We start from the raw sequence: 22,501 nt of genomic DNA on the forward strand, positions 1-22,501 counted from the left end.
AAATAAATACCAGTTATTATCCCCAGAATTCTTTTTACCTCAACTTGGCCACCTCTCCTCATAATAACTGGCTGGGAAGATGGGAGATATGATCTAATTTGTCCAGTTTGAAGTCTGTTGTATTTTGGTTTCAAAAGTGGCTTATTGAAGCAAGCTATTTTTATTTTCTGTTACAGCTGGTTAAAAAAATGTGGGGAGTCCAAAGCTTCACTCCTGCTTGTACACCAGTTCCAGGAGGCTCTTGTTCTTTTGCAATACTATTCTAGTGGGAATGACAAGAAATGAAGATTGTGAATTCTGCTTAGAGAGAAATTTCCTTTGACTTTCTCCATTATTTGTTTTTATTATGATTACAATTTTTCCTCTTCCCTTATTTTTCCTTCCTCTTTTGAGTTTATATTTAAGATGTGAAAGCCACAGATAAAATCTGATTTGTTTCAATTTGCCAAGTAATTCCAGGAAGAAACTTGAGGTATTTTCAATAGTATCATCTCATTATATTTTGTTATCAATGTGATTTTCTATTCTTGGTCATCTTGGCAGAATAAAATTTTATAATAAATAAGTTAGGGATTAAAAAAATATTGACTCCAATATCAGATTAATTTCTCACTGTACTGTGGAAGGGATTTTAAAAGCTTCAACTGGATTTATACACATTTTATAATTTATATTTTATATAATTTAATTCATAATTTATACACAGATTAAAAGTTTAGAAAGACAGTGATAAGAAGGGTTCACAGTAAAGACATTGATTAAGATGATTTAAGAGAATCATGACAAAGATTTGCCAACTATTACTTGCATTTCTTTTTCCCTCTAGACAGAAGAAAAAAATTACAAGACCTGGTGTGACAAAAAATGCAAAGACTATTCTGACAACCAAATAATGAAGTATAAGGCCAAGCATTTTAGCTTCAGCACAATATTGTTTTTCCCAGCAGCATTTTTTTAAAAATATAGATAGCATTAATTCCTACATGTATCATCCCGAATGGTCAAAGTTGCAGGAGATTTAGGCTAAATATTTAATTACTATGGTTGAAATTCAAAATATTTCTTGTTAAATTATTATTAATATTTAAAACATAACTTGGCAAGATATCCTGATATTGATTAATCGAATATATATAGCTTTTTAACATTTTTTAATTCTTCTGTCACAAAATTATGGAAAAAATTATTAACCCCATATTAAAAATATGGAGTAGTGAATTAAATCCAAGAATATATTATAAATGTAAAACAGAATGTGGAAGTTGTGTTCTCTAAATGTTAGACTACAAGGCCCAGTACACCTGACTATTGCCTGTACTAGATTAATGGAATTAATCTTTTGTTATCTAGATAGCAAAAACTTCCTCAATGCAACGTAAAGTTTCTGTAGAAGAATTTAGGAAACTGTTTTCTGTAGCAATCAGTCTCCTGGTCCATCTGTTCAACTGCAACAGGGAGCAGCTTTCAAGAAGCCAGTGAAGACTTTTTCCCCCCTAGCACCTACTAGGTAAAATTTGCCTCACAATCAGGAGGCTGTGAGTTCGATCCTAGGTAGAGGCAGATATTTCTCTCTCTGGGCACACTGAGTATATATCTGCTGAACAAAACTCTGCATTGGTGACAGGAAGGGCATCCGGCCATTAAAATACTCTGCTAGCTCCATTCAGTTGCCCAGACTCCACCACACAAGAGATTATGGGGTCATTAAATGAAGAAGAAGGAGGAGGAGGAGGAGGAGGAGGAGGAGAAGGAGAAGGAGAAGGAGAAGGAGGAGAAGAAGAAGAAGAAGACCTACTAGGTGAAATACTTTCAAAAGAAATCTATGGAATCTTCTTTACCCAAAGTATATGTTTTAATAGCATTTAAACATTTTGTTTCTGAAGCAATACTTTTAAACTACTGTATAATTAATATCCATTATTTCTATTTATATATTATTCTCTAACTGCGAGAATGTGCTACTTTTTTGGCAGACTTCCTTCAAGTGTTTCATTATGAGATAAACCTATACAATTTTAACTCCAATTGCAACTTTTAAATATTATCTACAGTATTTTTGCAGATAAGCTACAACAGGAAAATACAACAACCTGTGAAACCTTTTTAAATGCATATTTAGAATCTGTACCACAACTTTAATTACAGATAGGATAAAGAGGAGGAATCAACTTCATATTCATTCTTCAATCTATCTGCCCACATGAAAGCAACATCAATCCAATACTACTCACAATTTTGCTTACAGTTTACCTGCCACTCTTATTTACCTGAGCTAAAAACAGCCTTGATGATGGAAAGCTTTCTGCAATAGTTTAAAAAAAAATAGAAAGAAAGGAAAAGAAAACAGCAAACCCATACATTTAAAGCAAATTGCTTTGTGATTGGAGACGACACTGCAGCCAAGCATTAAATGTGAACTCCCATTATCCATTATAAATCCAACCTTCTTTTCATCACCAAGCTTTTATTCCTGATCTCAAAATCACAAAAAAAGTTGTTCTTTGTATATTCACATCAGTATTCACTTATGATTGCAACCATAATCTTTTCACAGACATGACTGCTGGAGCTTTTAAAAATCACATTGAATTTTGCTAAAGGTAGCATTCATCTTTTAAACATAATCAGCAGAGTCTATATCTTGAGAGAAGATAAAGATGACAACCGCATTATTTTCTCCACGCCTAGTGGGTGTCTACATTTGTCTGTTCAGCAACTTAAGCCAGTCTCCAACACTTCAGGAACAGTAACCTAGAGAAATCAGGTAGCTTGGCATATTTTGGTTGAACTAGTGAACTATTCTCCTTAAGGAAAAGGAATACATAATAAAATAATAATTAAAAGCCAAGTAGATGAACAAAAAACATACAGATTAAAAATTAATATATATTTTACTATCTAGTTGTTACTATTATATCTTTCATACATTATTAAACCTCTCATCTAAACCTAAAATTCAACAGCACAGAAATTAGCATTTTTCTACATGGCCAAATCAAAGGTCCGCATGGAGTTTTAAGTGCCATAAAATGTGTTCCAGCCACTTAGTCTTCAAGTCTTTAATTTCTTCTCCATCAGCTCAGTCACTGGTTTGCCAGTGGGGGGGAGGGGGGGACGACTGACAGAACAGCTGCCCTTAGTTTTATATTGATGTGTAATTTATTTACTATTTCTATTCTACATCTCATACAGTTGCACCTTGAAGCAGTTTACAATTAAAAATTATTAAAATACAAGAATAAAAACAATAAATGAATGTAAGAAAGAACGAAATAAAATGGAGGCAAAGGGCAGAGGCAGACAAAGCCATTCATCCAACATTCATGAAGGGAAGAATTTGGGTTAAAATATTGAAATAACTACAATACAGATATATAAAGATATAGACCTTTTATAGACATTAAAATGTACACAAGCTTTAGAGAAAAATAGTCAACGGTGCAGATACTAATACAAAGTGGACCCACAAAATCTATTAACCATGGCATGTACCAGAGGTATTCAGCAGGTTCTGACCAGTTCTGGAGAACCGGTAGCAGAAATTTTGAGTAATTCGGAGAATCAGCAAATACCACCTCTGACTGGAGATTTTACAGTATCATTTCCCTGCCACGCCCACCAAGCCACGCCCACAGAACCAGTCGTAAAATAATTTGAATCCCACCACTGGCATGTACCTCTTTTGATCTCAGTGAGACCACATCTATAATAGCAAAGGCAGCCTTTCAAGTTCCTTGGTCCCAAATTATTTGGAGCCTTAGATATCAAAAGCTGAAGCTTAAATTTAACTAAAGCTAACTTAAAACAATACAGTTGCTTTAAGAAATAGTATGTAATATGTATGACCACAAGTTCCGCTATATGGCACTTCAGCTGCAACTTTCAGACTAAGGTCCAGAATAGTTCCACATGAAGTTCATTACAGTATAGTATACACCAACAGTAGAGTTAGGGTGTTGCCAAAAAAAGAGACACAATTGATATAACAAAATAAAACTAGGATAGATCCTACTAGAATTAGTTTGGTTTAGTAGTTAAAGGCAGTAAAAGACTAGGAACTGGGAGACTGTCTTAGATACAAAGCCAGCTTGATGCCTTAAGCCTTGTTGCCTAGGAAGAAGGAAATGATAAACCACTCCGAAAAGAGTTGCCAAGAGAACTGCATAGACTTAACTAGGACATTGCCAGAAGTTAAAACTGACTAACCCTAACCCCCACCTTATAAAAAAGACACTCTTAGCCACAAAGTATCTGTGTATAATCTACAATTATCACTTCAAATGCAACTCCAAACTTCTCAATTCCCTATTCAGAAATCACCTACTCACAAAACCTCTGCTTTGTCAGGGTTCTGCTCCAGTTAATAGAGTGACAATCTCCTCCCAATCATGGCATCCAAAGGATGTTCAGCCTCCCCCAGAAAGAAAACAGCCACAACCTCCCCAATTCATATCCGAAATAGAAAAGGATAAACCCCATCATATTAATATCAGCCAGTCTCCAAATACCTAATTCTAGCCCACATTGGCTTGACATTTGCAATAAAAAGCCAAGGGGACAAAAGAGTCATAGCCACAAGCTTCAGGGTAAAGTTAAGAGTTACCCAGTATTACTTTCTAAGAGCCCCCACCCCACCCCCTCAACCCATGCAAATAAGATCAACACCATTGAAGCAGAAAATAATATTCCAGGACTTCCATAATTTGCAGGACATGTAAAATCATGCATGCACCAGGATTTCAAGACTAAGTTAAACTAAGATTGAAAAGAATCACAATAATTGCACTCAGGCAACTTGCTCACCAAATATTTATTTGACCTTGGACAGTAATTGGCATAAACCTCTAGAATTAGGAAAGCTTTCTTTGGAAAGAGTAAGCCACTAGTTATTTAAAACTGGTAATACCATTCTATCACAGAAAGAAGCATTCATATCTATTGATCCCCTACCCCTCAACTAAATAAGCCAAGAGAAGCAGAGGTCAAGAGAACATGTGGTAGGCCAGAAACTACAGTATAAGCATTTTGTCCACATCCTCAGGCACCACAAACAAACAAAATATGCTATAGATGTTCCCCTCCCTCCCTTAAAAATATCATAGTTTATATTTCTGAAAACCTTGAGGTTCTTTAGAATTTGCTGGTGACTCCTGTACTGTTTCTAACAGAAGATCAACTTAATATGATATTTATATTCCAGTCTAGATCAACTTAATGTGACATCTACATTTTTGAGCATTTCCAGGGATCTGGACTGAGTTTAGTCAGTGATCCATATTAATGGACATACTAGTTAATTTGCATGGAGTTTAGGCACTGCAGAGAGATGACAATGGAAGAAAGCTTTAATCCTTTTTGGAACAGTGAAATACTTGGGCTCCACCTACATCTATAGAATTTCTGTCTAATGGTACTAAAGATTCAGAGAGTTCTATTTTGCATCATTTCCTGGAAACATGAAAGGCATAAATCTAAGTTACTCATGCTTTTCACCATGACTATGAACAACATCGTGCAGAAAGTGTCATGGAATGCCACACTTAGATTTAGACTATATGAGCTGCTTTGGATTATCCAGTTGCAAATGAATATACTATACCTTCAAAAGGTTTAGCAACTGGTTCTCTGCCTGGTTGCTGGGTGGGCATGGCCATGGTGGGCGTGGCCTAGTTGGCCTCCAGAACCACGGCAGGGGCCGTTTCACTTTCCCCGGATTTCAGACGCTTTCCTTGAGCCTCTAGGAAGGCAAAAATGGCCTCCCCAAGCTCCGGAGCCTCTGGGGGACAGCATTTTTCACCCTCTTCTAGGCTCCATACGGGCCCTGTACTTACCTGGGATCCAAAACAGGCCACGTGGGGACTCCTGGGATGGTGGGTAGGTGGGGCCAGACAGGGGTGGGGTTTGCTGGTTCACTGAACCAGCCATAAAATTAGCTACGGGTTTGGTATCGATTTGCCTGAACTGGGCAAACTGGTAGCAGCCCACCCCTGAATATACTTCTATATTTATAGAAGTGAAAACCATATTGTTGCAAACTAACACAGAAGACCTTAGAAACCAGTCTTTTTCAATATCATCACCCAAAACATTGTGCGGCTTTCCCTTCACAACAGCTGTTTTATTGCAGCATTTTCAATAAAATAGAAAATGAGTTTACATTAAAAAAAAACAGCCAAAAAAATAAATTTTCATAAAGGTCCATTCACTAGTCAACTAGAAGTAATTTTTACCCTTCACAACTAATGGGTTTTTCAAGTCAGGCAACTTTTATTTACTTTTGTTTAAATCTCCTTCAAAATATGTACTGTAATGGCCACTCAACCAAATGAAACTAATAGCATAAAATATCCACTAGTACTATAGCATAACCATTAATAAAAACTAAACACAAGGAAGAAAGTGTGTTTTTCAAATGCTTGCAGGCTTGAATAAATCTGTAAGCAATCACAAATATCCACTAGTAGGAAAAAAATAGATGTCAATTTTTCTCTATGTATTTATGATCATGAAGATTTCAAATTGAGAGAATATAGTCAAGACAATATTATTACCAAATCATCATGGAGATCATAACAAAATATATTGAGAAAGTCATCTGCATGCATCCAGGAAGCACTTTAGAATTGTAAGTTTTTTCTATGTCTGAAAATACAAGCACTTTTCTGTTTGAAGCTAGTTTTTAGTCAGTCTAGTCCAGGGGTGTTAAACTTGATTTCATTGAGGGATGCATCAGGGTTGTGTTTAACCTCAGGGGGTCAGGGTGAGCATAGCCAGGGTGGGCGTGACCAGCTTGACATCACTACATCACTTTATGTTGGGGGCATCTGTGGTGGCCTGAGCACCCTGCCAGTGAAAACAGGTTTTCAGCTGTGTCAGTCTCCTGCAACCCTCTGCCAGTGAAAATGGGCTCCCGAGCTTCAATTTTGGCCATGCCAGCCTCCTGAAATCTGCCAGTGAAAACAGAACTTGGGAGGGCCACATACATTGCACCCAAGCTTCATTTTCACTGGCAGAGACACCGCTGGCCAGTCCTTCGCTGTTTGCAGGGTGGCCCCTGCAGACCAAATTTAAATACCCCATGCCCGAATCCTTGAGTTTGACACCCCTGGTCTAGTCAGAACAGCTAGTTTCTAATCAGACAGAAAACTGCTAAACTGCCTAGAGAATATTAGTTCAGTGAATTGGCTGTGTATGTTATAATGCTTGTTTGCACACCATTCAAACTGGAAGGTTGTGTGGGTCTAAGGATGATTGATAAGGGCTCAAAATACTATTGCATTATAGGCAGACAACAGGTCCCTTCTTGTAAGACAGCTGCCCAACCCTGAACCTAACTAGTCAGAGTGTGAATCTAGTAAGCATCAGGTCTGAGCAGAATAAAATATCCATCTATAACATGGCAATATCTGAATGCAATAATTAGGATTTATTGGTGAGGTCTGGTTGGGCAGCGACGGGAATAGAGCTTATTAGAAGTCTGCCTGCCTATGTTCCAGGTCCTACAGGAACCATAATGAGGGAGGGGGAGAGGAATAGGGCCACCTGTGATTATGCATGAAACTCTTACAGTGACAAGGAGTAATGCCTTGAAGGTGACTGGATGCAAGTTTCTAATCGTAATAATGGGCTGCAAATACAAGCCTGGAGTAGGTGTTTCTACTGCCTGGCTGTCTGGTAGCAGCCCTTCAAAGAGCTAAACATAATTTTGGGGATGGTGCTAGAGTTTCCAAGGCTTGTTAGTCTTGATTGATCTCAATCTCCATGCCCTGGGGAGTGGTTTGTTGCAGCTTATGCATTTATTGCCTATTTGTGGCCATGGACTTGTCACAAGTAATTACAGCCCTAATTACAGGTGGGTTCATATAGGATTTCATCATTACATGAAAGCTCTGGCATGACTCCCTTCTCAAAGTTGCCCCTGAAAAGAGTTATTAAATGATTGGAGTGGTGATGTCATATGGCTGCCTTTGATGAAATCCTTGGAGAACTTGTGACAAAAATGAGAGCTGTCCTCATTTAAGTTTAACTGCCTCCCCTCCCTCTTTTAAACTGAAGTAATCTGGTTCTCTAAATGAAAGGCTATTATAATGGGTGGCCATATTCTCAAGCATTAATACTGAGTGAATTAAACTATATGCTAGTGCTACATTTTTTCTCTTTTTGAACAATGAGGTTGGGAGTCATTGTAGAAGGACAACAAAAGGCAGCTATCAAAAACATATATTTAGTTGTTCAGTAAAACTATGTACACTTGCCTTTTCCACAGTTATACATAGTTAGGGAAAACATAAAATGTTAATGCTTTAGAAAATTTGAAGAAAAAAATTATACATAAGGTATGTTTCTATTGTGTTAGTATAAAGATGCTTTTAATAAATGCATATTTATACTTTGAGATCTCTGTGTAACACTCGAGAAAATAATCAAGTTATAAACATGTCTTTTAAGTTGTACTAAACAAAAAACTTTTTTTCTCCAAACCAGAATGACGCCTTTGCTACACTGTCTGACAAGTCAAAGACACAAGAGCTAACATAGACACAACTTCTTCACTCACAAATATGAAAGCTCCTGAAATTTCAAACAAAGATTCTGAAAACTGTGAATGTAATTCTTCAGCACCACAAGTTATACACAAGGCATGCACAGTATGGAATGACCTCTGCTCTATCTGTCAAGATAGATTATATTTTAGTGGAAGATATGAGTATAATGATGACAAAATTCATAATATTTTAAAGATTTGTACTTTTAAAAAAATTTTAAAAATGGGAAAAGCAAAGCAAATATAGACATCTCAATTTTTTTATTCCATTCATTTCTTAGCACCTACATATCAAATGCTCTCAAAATGAATATTATTCCAAGGTTAATTTATTCAGAGAGGAATTTCAATTCATATTTCTGGAAAATATGTTTCTGGTTTGAGCCACTTTGGAATATACTTATATAGTACTTTTGATTGGTTGAACAGTATTACAGTATGTCACAGAAGTGAGTACACCTTCACATTTTGTAAATATTTAAGTATATCTTTTCATGTGACAACACTGAAGAAATGACTCTTGGCTACAATGTAAAGTATACAGCTTGTATAACAGTGTAAATATGCCATCCCCTCAAAATAATGCAACCACACAGCCATTAATATCTAAATCCCTGGCAGCAAAAGTGAGTACACCTCTAAGTGATAATGTCCAAATGGGGCCCAAGTAGTCATTTTTTCCCCCTGGTGTCATGTGACTCGTTAGTAGGACAAGGCCTCAGGTGTGAAGGGGAGCAGATGTGTTAAATTTGATGTTATCACTCTCACTCTCTCATACTGGTCACTGGAAGTTTAACATGGCACCTCATGCCAATGAACACTGAGGATCTGAAACAACAAATTGTTGCTATAAAGATGGCCTAGGCTATAAGATTGCCAAGATCCTGAAACTGAGCTGCAACATGATGGCCAAGACCGTACAACGGTTTAACAGGACAGGTTCCACTCAGAACAGACCTTGCTATGGTCGACCAAAGAAGTTGAGTGCCCATGCTGAGTGTCCTATCCAGAGGCTGGCTTTGGGAAATAGACATATGACTGCTGCCAGCATTGCTGCAGAGGTTAAAGGGGTGGGGGGTCAACCTGTCAGTGCTCACACCATATTCCGCACGCTGCATCAAATTGGTCTGTAGGGCTGTCATTCCAGAAGGAAGCCTCTTCTAAAGATGATGCATAAGAAAGCCTGCAAATGGTTGCTGCAGACAGGCAGACTAAGGACATGGATTTCTGGAACCATGTCCTGTGGTCCTCTGAGACCAAGATAAACTTATTTGGTTCAGATGGTGTCAAGCGTGTGGGGGTGGGGGGCAACTAGGTGGGGAGTACAAAGACAAATGTGTCTTGTCTAGAGTCAAGAATGGTGGTGGGAATATCATGGTCTGGGGCCGCATTAGTGCTGCCAGCACTAGGGAGCTACAGTTCACTGAGGGAACCATGAATGCCAACATGTACTGTGACATACTGAAGCAGAGCATGATCCCCTCCCTTTGGGCAGTATTCCAATATGATAATGACCTCAACATACCTCCAAATGACCACTGCTTTGCTAAAGAAGCTGAGGGTAAAGGTGATGAATGTCTCCAGACCTAAATCCTATTGAGCATCTGTGGGGCATCCTAAAATGGAAGGTGGAGATGTGCAAGTTTCTAACATCCACTAGCTCCGTGACATCATCATAGATGAGTGGAAGATGACTCCAGTGGCAACCTGTGAAACTCTGGTGAACTCAATACCCAAGAGGGTTAAGGCAGTGCTGGAAAATAATGGTGGCCACACAAGATATTGACACTTTGGGCCCCATTTGGACATTATCACTTAGGGGTGTGCTCACTTTTGTTGCTAGCAGTTTACTCATTAATGGCTGTGTGTTGCGTTTTTTTTGAGATGACAGCACATTTACAGAGTTATACAAGCTGTATAACTAGTATACTACTTTACATTGTAGCCAAGAAATAAATATCATCTATCATATATAACCCAACAGCAATATTGGGCTATAGTTTGATGTTTGTTAACATTTGTTAACAACATTGTTTGGATCAGCAGCACTTTCTAGCTTCTGAAACATCTGACATACTAGAACAATTGGTTAAATCCTTGAAACAAACTACCCCCCATATTATTTTTTTATATACATGGCTTATGGATAAATCAATTTGATATCAAGAAAATTAACACTCTGCAGTAGGTTTCTTACCTTTCTTGAAATAGTAATTTCCTTTATTCATGTTTTAATTTATGCATAACTAACAACATGTTCATAATAATGAGTATGTATCTTCAAATCAGTGGTGGGAATTCAAAGCCACTACCAGTTCTGTGGGTGTGGCTTGGTGGGCGTGGCAGGGAAGGATACTGTAAAATCTCCAGTCAGAGGTGGTATTTGCCAGTTCTCCAAAGTACTCAAAATTTCCGCTACCAGTTCTCCAGAACTGGTCAGAACCTACTGAATACCACCTCTGCTTCACATATGTCCTTGTATCTTATATATTGAAGGGTCTATTTGGTGTAATGGCTATCACTGATGACAAAAGAAGGGAAGCTTCCTCCATAATAGATTATATCTATGTTCATTATTCAAGACTGACTGCTTAAATTGTGCATGGAATTTTCAGCTGTTTGGAGGCAAAGAGAAGTGCCAGGGTTTGTCACATAGAAGTGTCTTTTTCTCATTCCTATCGTAATTCTCTCAAAGGTGTGTGCATATGTATATGTATATACTTTACTCCTACTCTACAAAAAGTGTATATAATAGGAGGAAATGAAAATCATTTAGTTAAATGGGAACAATTAAAAGTATGAATGTGAAAACGTTCCCAGTAGAAAGTTATTTATTTATTTATTTTATTTGTTTGTCAAACATGTACAAGATAACAAGTATAGGTATGAACATAAACATGAACAAAGGAAGTAAATACAGATAAGTGGGGATAGTAAGACAGGGACAGAAGGCATGCTGCACACCCCCTTTATGGACCTCTAAAGAATGGGATGAGGTCCACGGTAGACAGTTTGAAATTGAAGTTGTGAGGGTTTGAGGCTGTAACAACACCATGTTATGTTGGTACCCAAAAAATCAGATTTGTTCCTGCCTAAATAGCAGACTGTAAAATATTGACATTCATCAATCATGTCTCAGAATAGTGTATTGTCATCAGCAAAGTGGGAGAAAAGTCTGTAAGTTCATAAAAATATCCATATAATCATTAATAGAAAATTAATATGGCAAAACACTGGTAAGTTTTTGCCAACTTGGGAATGACTTAAAGGGTCTCTTTAAAAGTTCAGAAGGTTCAATCTGCAGAAGATCAACCTTCAAAAAGAAATCTAAGATGCTTTTGCTCAGGTTTTAAAAGTGCTTAATTTATTACCTGTTTCATGCTAAATCAACATAGTATGCACATAAAATTAAATCTTTTAGTCCAGAACTTTTTACCATTCATATTTCAAAGATATGCTTCTTCTCAACAAGATCATGCAGGAAACCAGTAGTTTTTATAAGCCAAGAATTACTCAAGAAAAGTAATCCATGGAAAACAAAAGAATTAAGAAAACAAAGGATGAAGGGTTTTAAAAAACTGAAGGATCAAATCCTTCTACTTTTACCTGAGCATCTATCCCAACAATCTCCAAGTCCTTCTAGAAGGCAGCAGCTAGTGACCTGGAAAAGGTCTTTAGTGGGCATTCTTTGAATGTCTTTTCAAATCTTTCATAATGGCTATGTTTCTGTGACATCCTTATTCATAGGGTAGTTAACCATGGTTTACTCAATAAACTTTCTGAGTGTTCATATCACACTAGACCAAGGGTGTCAAACTTGATTTCATTGAGGCCCACATCAGGGTTGTGTTTGACCTCGGGGGACTGGGACTGGGCATGGTCAGCTCGACATCCATTTTTGCCTGTGATGGCCTCCTGCAGCCCTCTGCCAGTGAAAATGGAGCTCAGGTGTGTGTGTTGTGCATGGCCTCCTGAGTTCCATTTTCACTGACAAAGACATCATGGGTCAGTCCTTCGCTATTTCCAGAGCAGCCCCGTAGATCAGATCTAAGCACCCTGTGGGCTGAATCCAGTCCATGGGCCTTGAGTTTGACACCCCTGCACTAGACCTAAAATAACCAAGGGAGCTGGGTTCACACAATATACTGAACTACAAACTAATTATCCATATGCTTTACCTTACAGCACTGTTCTGTATTTACCCTACGTATTGTTTTCTATTCTGTAAGCCACCTTGAGTCACCATGGGCAAATAGGTGGCAATATAAATTCAATAAATAAATACATAAATTGTAGGAAACCTGCCAATAAATTCATTAAAGAGGCCACATGGTTCCTCTAATACTTTTTACTCATATATTAATGGATCATCCCTACAACCCTATATATTCAGATAACAGTTTTGTTTATTTCTTTCTTTTGAAGCATGTGGCTAACAACTTGCTATCAAATGGAACACCAAAGTAAATGGATTTTGCTCTGAATCTCCAAAGTTAAGCACTATGTGATCGATGCAGCTTATAAACCACAGACTATCATTTTATCACTCTTCTGAAGGAGCAAAAGAAGATAGAAATGGTTATCCCTTTTTAGTTGTAACCATTCTGACTGAGATAACAAAGAAATGGTCAACAACAATTTGTAAGAATGGAAAATTGTGAAAGCAATATTACCAAACTCATTTTCTTTTCAATTGGCGGCTTTCAATTGGCGGCTTTCAAAAAGCTGTTTTCTTAGATAGCATCCAGCAATTGAGAACAGTCTCTTCCTAATAGATTCAGCACAAATGAACAGATAATTAGTAACACAGAAGGGCAAGGTTAGTGGCATAGTGTGGGGGATCAGTTACTTATTAATGCTACTACTGAGTCAAAAGGAATTTGATTTAGAAGGCAGAAAGATGCATGCTGTAATATATTCTGATAAGTTTTTTAAAGGGTATTCATAACCCAAGTCAGGCACGATGTATCTAAATTATAGCACCTTCCCTGACCATAGACAATTAGGCAGAATAAATCAAGATAATTTAGACTAATGTCACTGCTGAACTCCAAAGAAAGGGAAAGCATATCATGTACTGATCAATTTCTTGATATGTATGTACACAAAATCCTCAGCCAAGGATAAATGTTATACAGCACTTTTGGATTGTGGCCCAGAGTTCCAGAACAACCAAGCAAGCAAAATGTCAAACCTTGCAAGTTCAAGGAAGGGAGAGATAAAAGGAGGCCAAGGCAAGAGCACAAAGCCAAAAAAAAAAAAAAAAAACCCAGCAAAAATTAAACCTCCTCCAGGTAATTCATGTTGACAAGCAAGAAGAAGCAAAATCAGTACAAGCTATTCTCAGAGAAATGCCCCTACCTACCCCTATACAAAGTTGATGAGTATTACTTTTTCTCACCATGCCCTTGCATAGCATTACTTAAGGGCATGATGAGAAATGACCAAGAAAGCATCAAGACATCTAATGTTAATAGCAGAATTACCGCTGACGCAGCCCACCCTCACATGAGCCCTTGGGCTCACCAGTGTGTAGTAACACTAGAAAAGCTGCTTTTTTCTTAGTTTTCCTCTGAAAGGCTGTTATCCTGCCCAAAGCATTTGGAAGAGTTCAGAAGGCTATCTGGTCCACACTGGCCTGCCTGTATACACTTATGAGCAGCCACAAGTCTTGGCAAAATGTGAACCTCTTGCAAATGACATTTGTTCCTGCACAATAACAGTATAATTTAAAGCACAAATCTTGTTAAGTGGGGATGCTATTCCCCAAGGGAAGTTGATAGGAGAATCTGGATCACTCACAGGATAGTGTTTCAAGCTCTAGAATCAAGTCAGAGTTCTTACAATTAAGACCCAAAGATGCTTTTGTCAAGAGGCAACTGGACTTTCTGGGTTTTCTTTGAAGACATTTCACTTCTCATCCAAGGAGCTTCTTCAGCTCTGACTGAAGAAGCTTCTTGGATGAGAAGCAAAATATCTTTAAAGAAAAACCAGAAAGACTAGTTGTCTCTTGAAAAAAAGTATCTTTGGGACAACCATGACCTGGATGACCGAGAATCTCCATAGACACTTAGAATCAAGACTTCAGAACAGCAGAGCACAAAAGACAGGAAGATGTCATTATAAATCAAAATAAGAAGCAATATAAAAATACAGGAATTTTTTGTACAATTGTGGGGCAAAGTATTTTCCTTTTCTGGCTGAAACTGATGACGATGTTTTTAATACAATTTGATCAATTATGTAAGGCCACTAGGGGCTAGTTAAAATTTGTGAACTGCAATTAGCCCAGGAGGCTATAAATTAGCCACCCCTGAGGTAGGCTACCTTGTTGGGTTGATAAAGCTGTCTCAGCTGCTTCCAGATTCATTTGAAAAGGCTTAAGGTGTTGTGCGCAGGCAAAGTAAATTAATAATGCAGCCTTTCTAAAAAAAAACTACCCACAATGAAATTATTTTGCATCTAGACTAATAGAAATTCTGCAACAGATCTAACATGAAGGCTTGTTCATAAATGTGTTGAGTTATTGACATCTGTGCAGAATAGGAACTAATAGCCAACACTTCTCAGAAATGCAACACATATGAGAATAGATGCCCATTTACGACTAACCGAACAAGGCAATCCCACTATGCTTTAGTACCCTGGACCAAACATTACAAGAAATTCATGAAAAATACTTCTGGCAAAGATTCGAATACCCTACCCACTCAAGAAATTAGTCATGATGGTTCACTCACATACGTACACTTTTGTGCAATTCAACAGCCTCTAGCAATTGTTAGATACAGTTACAACCTAACAGAATCCTGCGACCCAGCCAGCATTTATATAGTCTCTCTCAAACTAGTTATAGGAGAAAAAAAAAAAGCTGGAGTTCAAATGGCAAAATTAAAGCAGAGGTCCCCTATACAGGATACTATGGGATATTGCAATTTTAGGGCACTGAAAGTTCCTGATCACGACATCTGATTACCAATTTTGTAACAAACTGGCACTAGACATGTTTTGATCAATATGAAAAATTTCCAGTGCTCCATTACCAGGGTGGGAGATGCAATTTTTAAATCCTCTAAGTGTCCATTGTTTGAGTATTCCAAGAACTTGTGTAAAGCTAAGGGAGGGGGGGTTGGAACTCCAGCAATGGACAACAACATCAATCTGGATCACAGACAAGTCAGTCACTTTCTTCTCATATGTGCTAACCAACCTTAAAATATAATAGTATCAATATACTATTTCTAAAACTGAAGTTTAATTCTAATGCAATATCTGACAACAGGCAGCAATAATAAAGCACTTGCATCAGGTGCAGTTTGCCACTATATTACATCACAGTAAATCACTGTCAGCGTTGCTGCAATTAAGCAAGTTTACAAAATTCAGAATGTGGTAGTGTCTGTTTACTAGTTCCTATTGTCATTATTTGCAGCTAAATCTCTTTCCTTTTTTGCCCCATCCAAAAAGAAAACCAAGAATATATTTCACTTAAAAACTGAATTAGGAGTATGAAGGGTTATAACATGCCATATGGAGGAGAAAGAAATGCTCCTGACATTAAAATCAAGAATCTGATAAACTGTAAGTCCATTTATAAACATGATTAAGAAATGTAATACAATAAATGGGGCCTCTGGCAAAGTTTGGAATAAATGCTTATGACAGAAAAGTCCATGGTTGATATTTGTAACTCAGCTTATTTTCAAGTTCAAAAAAGAAGACAGAACTTTCTTTATTGTGTGCCTCAGAACTATTTTTTGACAGAAATCGACAGGCTGGATTTCCAGTTTCAAGAATAAGTTAAACATGTGATTGTCAACTACTATTGCTTAAACTATAAATGCTTTACGGTTTCTCAAAAATGTTATTTATTGCTGAAGAGCAATTTAAAATATTTTAAACAATGATAAATAAATGAAAATAAGCTCCAGGTAAGTGACCTTTTCTATTCCAGTTGTTATAAGTCATAGTGAGATGTTACATGTCAGTGTCATCATCTTGGCAACTCCCAAACTGCCATGTGGAAGGGGAAAAAAAGAAGCTATGTTTCTGTAAGCAACAGAAACATAGCTCAATTGGCACTCTTTTTCTGAGGGAAAGGAGACAGGCTGGGCATCAAAAAACAACCCTGGCAAGGTCTCAGAATTCTTATGCAAACTAGCCAGTAGCTCATAGCGTAGAAAAATCAAGCTGGCTCTACTTCGATATCAATTTTGATCTCAAAGGTCTACTTCTGTTAGAAAATCCAGGTTATTCTCAGATTTCAATCACTCTAATTTGAATTTAGATGAATTTGCTTGCATATGTGCTTTTGCTCATTTTTTGAGTGCATAAGTGGATTTATCATCTTAGAAGATCTCATATATGTGTATGAGGTATCCTTTCTGAAGCAAGCAGTACATTGTTGATGATGCAACAATATTGCTGAAAAGTATTCACCTGGAAATATTCATAAATTCTATAATATTTTTAGAAAACTCTACTTTTGTAAACCCCCTAGGTTTTGGCAGAAATCTTAGTTTTATTCCACAATTGAAATCATTATTGCCTTTAATGATATTCCCCCAAGATTTGGATGGTCTCTAATCTGCTATTCTTTAGAAGACTTGTGAAAAGTTGGTTCTTCACCCAGGCCTTTGGCAAGGGAGGAGACTTCTTGCTTCATTCTACCTGATCTATTACACTAGACTTGTTTTATATTTTACTGATTTTATTGTAATCTGTTTAATTGTCAAGAGTCTCCCAAAATGATTGGGAGCCATAGACTCACTATTGCCACAACTGTTCCTCATTACATTGATTCCTCTGTCAACAGTACTGAATAATTCAAGCCAGGGCTATCAAATATCAAAAACACCTGCCAGGATATCCTTTAAATGGATTATTTGAAGCTATAAGGAAAAACACCATCTGAAATAGAATTGCTGCTGAACACTGTCTATATGTATACGCATGATATTGCAATGGAGTTTGGACTGGATGGTGCAATCCTCACAATCAAAGAGGAAAAAGAGTTTAAATTGAGAGAATTAAGATGCTCTGTGGAAATAACACCAAGAGTCTGGATGAAGACGATCACTACAAATACCTGGGTATACTTCAAGCAGACAACATCAAGCACAAGAAAATCAAGAAAAAGGTTAGAAATAAATCTATCAAAAAAGTGAAGAAGATTTTAAAGTCCAGACTCAATGGAGGAAATACCATCAATGCAATTAACATTCGAGCAAGTTGAAGAAAGAAACAGAAGATCTAACTCTGGCTATATAAAATCAAGCCTTAAGAACATATGCATACAAAGCCAGAATTGAGAAGACAGTAATAGACAGCAAGTGCCACCTCTGCAAAAAGGCTGATGAAACAGTGGATCACTGTTAGCTGCTTGCAAGATGATCACACAAACTGACTACAATAATGGCACAACAAAGTAACAACAATGGTGCATTGAAAGATCTGCAAGAAATACCATTTGTCTGCACACAAATCTAGTGGCATCATAAAATAGAAAAAAAGTAATAAACAGAAAAGCATCTTCCATATAACACCTTAATAACTGTTGACAGGAAAGACAAAAAAAAAACCATCTGGATAGTGGACATTGCAATATCTGGAAGCAGAGAACAGAAGAGAAAGAACTAGAGGAGATAACAAAATACAAAGATCTGACAATAGAAATAGAATGACTGTAGCAAAAAGAAAGCAAAGGTAGCACCGGTTGTAACAAGAACATTGGGTGCAAACCCAGAAGAACTGGGGTTCCAGTTAAAAACCATCAGCATTGACAACTCTACCATCAGTCACTTGCAAAAGCCAGCTTTATTTAGAACAGCTTATATTCTGCAATGATACCTCTAACACCATAGAACTTCATCTATCCCAGATCTTTAGAAAGGACTCAATAGGTGGATAAAAATGCCAAATCCAGTCTGAACATCTGGCTGACTGTGCAACAAACCACATCAATCTGAAATGGAACACCACTTGAATACTATTGGCATTGACAAATCATCATCAGTCAATTGCATAAAGCAGCTTTATTTGGAACATCTTACATCTTGCAATGATACTTTTAAAACCATAAAACATCAAAATCTGCCTATCCCAGGTTCTTGGGAAGGACTTGATGGGTGGATAAAAATGCCAAGTCCAAGGTATAATAGATAGAAGAAAAAAATGGAGAAGATCACAATTGAAGATCATGACATAATCTGGCCATGGTCTAATTGTTATTGACACATTGGGTGCCATATCCAAAAATCTTGAATGACACTTAGAAAATCTGACAAATTTATATCTGTCGACTGCAAAAGTTCACATTTTTCATTAGTGGGACATTAAAATTAATAAGAAACTGAGTTATATGAATACTACGGTTATTTCAATCTTATGATCTCATATTCCTATTAACAAGAAATTAACTTCAACCAGCACAATTAATGACAAGGAACTATAGATGTCATCCAAAACATCTAGACGACATCAGGTTTACTCCGATTCATGAAAATCTTGACATTTTGTCTTATAGGAAGGATACATTTTTGTTGACACTATTCTGAGCTAACCTCCAATCCTTGTGTGGAATAGTTCTTGCTGTGATATAGCTAAACTGTGGTCCTAATGATAATAATGTGATTAAATGAAACAATCCCTTAGAGATTTTTTTCTTTCTTTCTAAGCATAAGGCAATAGTTTTGAGCAGAAGTTAAGGCTGGCCTTAACAGCAGTAACTTGTACTCTGTTGACTCCTAACATATGTTGATAATACACATAGCAAGTCATGCAAAATCATTGCTATTTAATGGGCTGAAACTGTATGACGCACATCTTGTCCCCAAATTCTATCCTGAACTTGCATAATGATAATGGGCAACTTTATTAGTGCTATTATGTTAATGTTCTCAAGACCAGATGAAATACTTGCTCAGTGCCAGAATCTTTTGGAAATCAATCTTCCAATCAACCCCATAACCCAGTCCAAATATCTAGATGTTTAGTTTGCAACCCCAGCAATATTTTTCTCTTCTCTGCATTAGGTAACTGCTTGTCAGATGCAGCTTCTGTGAACCTGAAGGCAGGTCAAAGGTTGCCTGTTACTGGCAAGAAGTAAATCTCCTAGCTACTCAGATCAACAAGCAAATTTGACCTGGAAATCTCATACAGTTATCTACTACATAATTGCTTTTGCTATTTTCTTCCTGCAATTCCCTCAGTTCTTTAGATTAACCAGTTAAAACTATGGAAACATCACATTCTCCAGGATTGTCCCACTTACCTATTGCTTTATTTTAATATAAGACTGATCAGTTTTGATGGTACAACTCTAGACAACTTTTCAATCATAGAAGCTCTAATCAATTACAGGTGCATAGACAGATGGGGCAAGTCATACACATATGTACACTCAGAGTCTCTTTTTTTCAGACCTGATGATAAAATACACATCTAATATTTTATGTTTACTTTAGCATTTACTTCTGTTATTTCAGAATTGAAATGTGGCATGAACATATTTTCAGTTGAACATTTGAAGAAGCTCATAACTAGTAAGTTTTTTTGTGTGTGTAAATTTTATTTGAGTTTTCACAAAGAGAAAAAAAAATACAAATAAAACATCTTTTTTGAAAGTAGCGTAATCCCGGGTTACATATCTTCGTACAGACACAAATTCAGATTCATGCTCATTTTTATATTCTATTCCATATCTTATTACTATTTTACATTTTCTGCATAGCTTCTCCCCTCTTTTAATTTTCTCAATTTTATTGTAATTATCTCATCTCAATTCAAGTAATTGTATTTATATTTTTTGTCTGTCCTGTTTCAATTATCTATTATCTTTTCTCATTAAACAAAATTTCTCCTGTAGTTACTGATTGGAGTATGACGCCTTTATATCTTTTCCCTAAAGTTGTAACATTCAATATAATACATAATTTCCATTCGGATTCTGCTTGGTACATTCTTAAAATACACACTGTATTCTTAAAAAAAGAAAAAAATTATAAATGTATAATTCAATTCTATCATTAATATTAATATTCATTAAAGTCTTAACATCTTTAACATTACTTTTCAATTAAATATCATACTTCTATGGGAACAATTATAAGCTTTCCATAGTTAATTCCCCCCACTCTCCACTTATATTTTATAAAACATTAACTAATTATTCACTTATTTTATTCACAAACATTTCACTAAATTACACTAACTGTTTTATCCCTCATTTTAATCATACGTTGTTTCCAATTTTCTAAAGTTATTTCTATTACTAATATAACAATACAATCTTATGTACCTTTACAGAATCCCTTTTTCAGTTATATTTTCATCCATTATCCCTAAATAGGTCCCATTTCTCTATATCTTGCTCTGGTCCTTTGTAACTTCTTTTCCTTTCCTTCTTCCCTCTCTTCTTCTCTCTTCCCCCTTTACCCCCTTGTTTCTCTACCTCTATTTCTCTCTTCTGTATTCCCCTTTTCTGTTGCTTTCCAGTATTATACTTATTTTTCGAATTATTTTTCTTTTCTTTGGTTGTTTTTTTAAGTCTTAAATTCTCCATTCTCTTTCCCCCCTTCCCTTTTTCTTCCCCACATAAAATTGCTTGTTCATTAAAGATGGCTTCTTCTTTGTCCCAGTCTTTTTGTTTTGCAGTCGTTTCTTGTTGTTTCTCATAGTTCCAAATCTCCATTTCTAAGAATTGAAAAACGAAGCCAAAAGAACCCTTCCCTTCTTGTGCATCTTCTTTGTACTTTTTAAGTTCCATTTTCAATTCATCCAGAAGTGGTGCCATTGTATAAATTTTTAAACAACCACCCAATTGATTTTAGTCATTCAAATATAATAACCAAGAATCCAAATACACCCAAGCTGTTTCTTTTTTGCTCTTTTTTTCACTTTCTCTTCCTGGGGTTACTATTTAGTTGCAAAGTTTCACTTAAAATGTATCTTTAAGAAGTCTTGTTGAAGTTTTACTGTAGATTCTTTTTAATTCCAGGCAGTCTCCTCCCTCTTCCAGATCCTGCCCTTTTTCTTTTTCTCTCCCTTCCTGCTTATGAAAAAGAAAATTTTTAATGTCCAGAAATCTTTATTATCCCTTTGGCATTTTGTTTTATTTTCAGCTTAATTGCCTATTGATGTCAAAGCGGATTTTTCCGATTTCTTATTTAGGTTTCTTAGTTGTCAGTATAGGGAAGGAGAGAGAAGAAAAAGAAAACCCAAATCTTTCCCTTTTCACTTTCCTTCGCTGCTTCCGACTCTTCTTTGGGAGCGATGTTAATTTTTGTAAGTTTAAATTCCAGGGTACCTTACTTGTTGCTTTTACAATTTAACCCAGTCAGCCAAAACTTTCACTTCTTATCTTCCTCCTGCACATTCTTTTCCGGTCGAGTTCTCCTTTGTGGTGGCCATTTCTGACCACCACTGCAACCACCTTCGGGAAAGGGAGTAATGGCCAGCTGAGGAGGAGGGATGCGGCTCTCCTCAACCCTGCTGGTGGTCTCCCCCCTCTTCACCACCTCTATGGGGTGGCTTAGCCCAGAAACCAACCGACTCAGGGCACTGCAGCGGCGAGCCCAGACAGAAACCACGCACAATTGCGGATTTCTGTCTGTCGCCGAAGCCCTTCAAACCGGAAGTCCCTATCTAGTAAGTTTTCAGGAAATGCTAATCCTTCCATTCTATACCTACTCTCCACAATGTAAAGGACTCCTAGGTTTTATGTTATTTTAGGAACAGTAAAAAAGACACTTTCCAAGATTTTAACCTATCTATACCAGTCAGACAATCAGTTCTAAAATGAGTCTGTGGATTAATTTAAGAGCAGTTAGCCTCATTACTCCATTTCTAATTCTCCCAGCTATCTGAATTTACTTATATATAATGATTCTTTTAGTTTTAGATTTCCTATTGAAGCCATGAAATTATTCAGCTAGAAAGCATAATGCTTGGACAAAT

At 36.8% G+C, this 22,501-nt stretch overlaps 1 protein-coding gene across 27 annotated transcripts in view; it reads right to left on the reverse strand.

The window, feature by feature from the left end:
* Positions 1-22,501, reverse strand: part of NRXN1 (neurexin 1) — a 928,975-nt gene that overhangs the window by 284,820 nt on the left and 621,654 nt on the right. The window lies entirely within an intron of this gene.

Source organism: Notechis scutatus, chromosome 1, assembly GCF_049901735.1.
Source record: "Notechis scutatus isolate UNSWTSFEM ecotype Mainland chromosome 1, rNotScu1.2, whole genome shotgun sequence".
Classification (NCBI taxonomy): Eukaryota; Metazoa; Chordata; class Lepidosauria; order Squamata; family Elapidae; genus Notechis; species Notechis scutatus.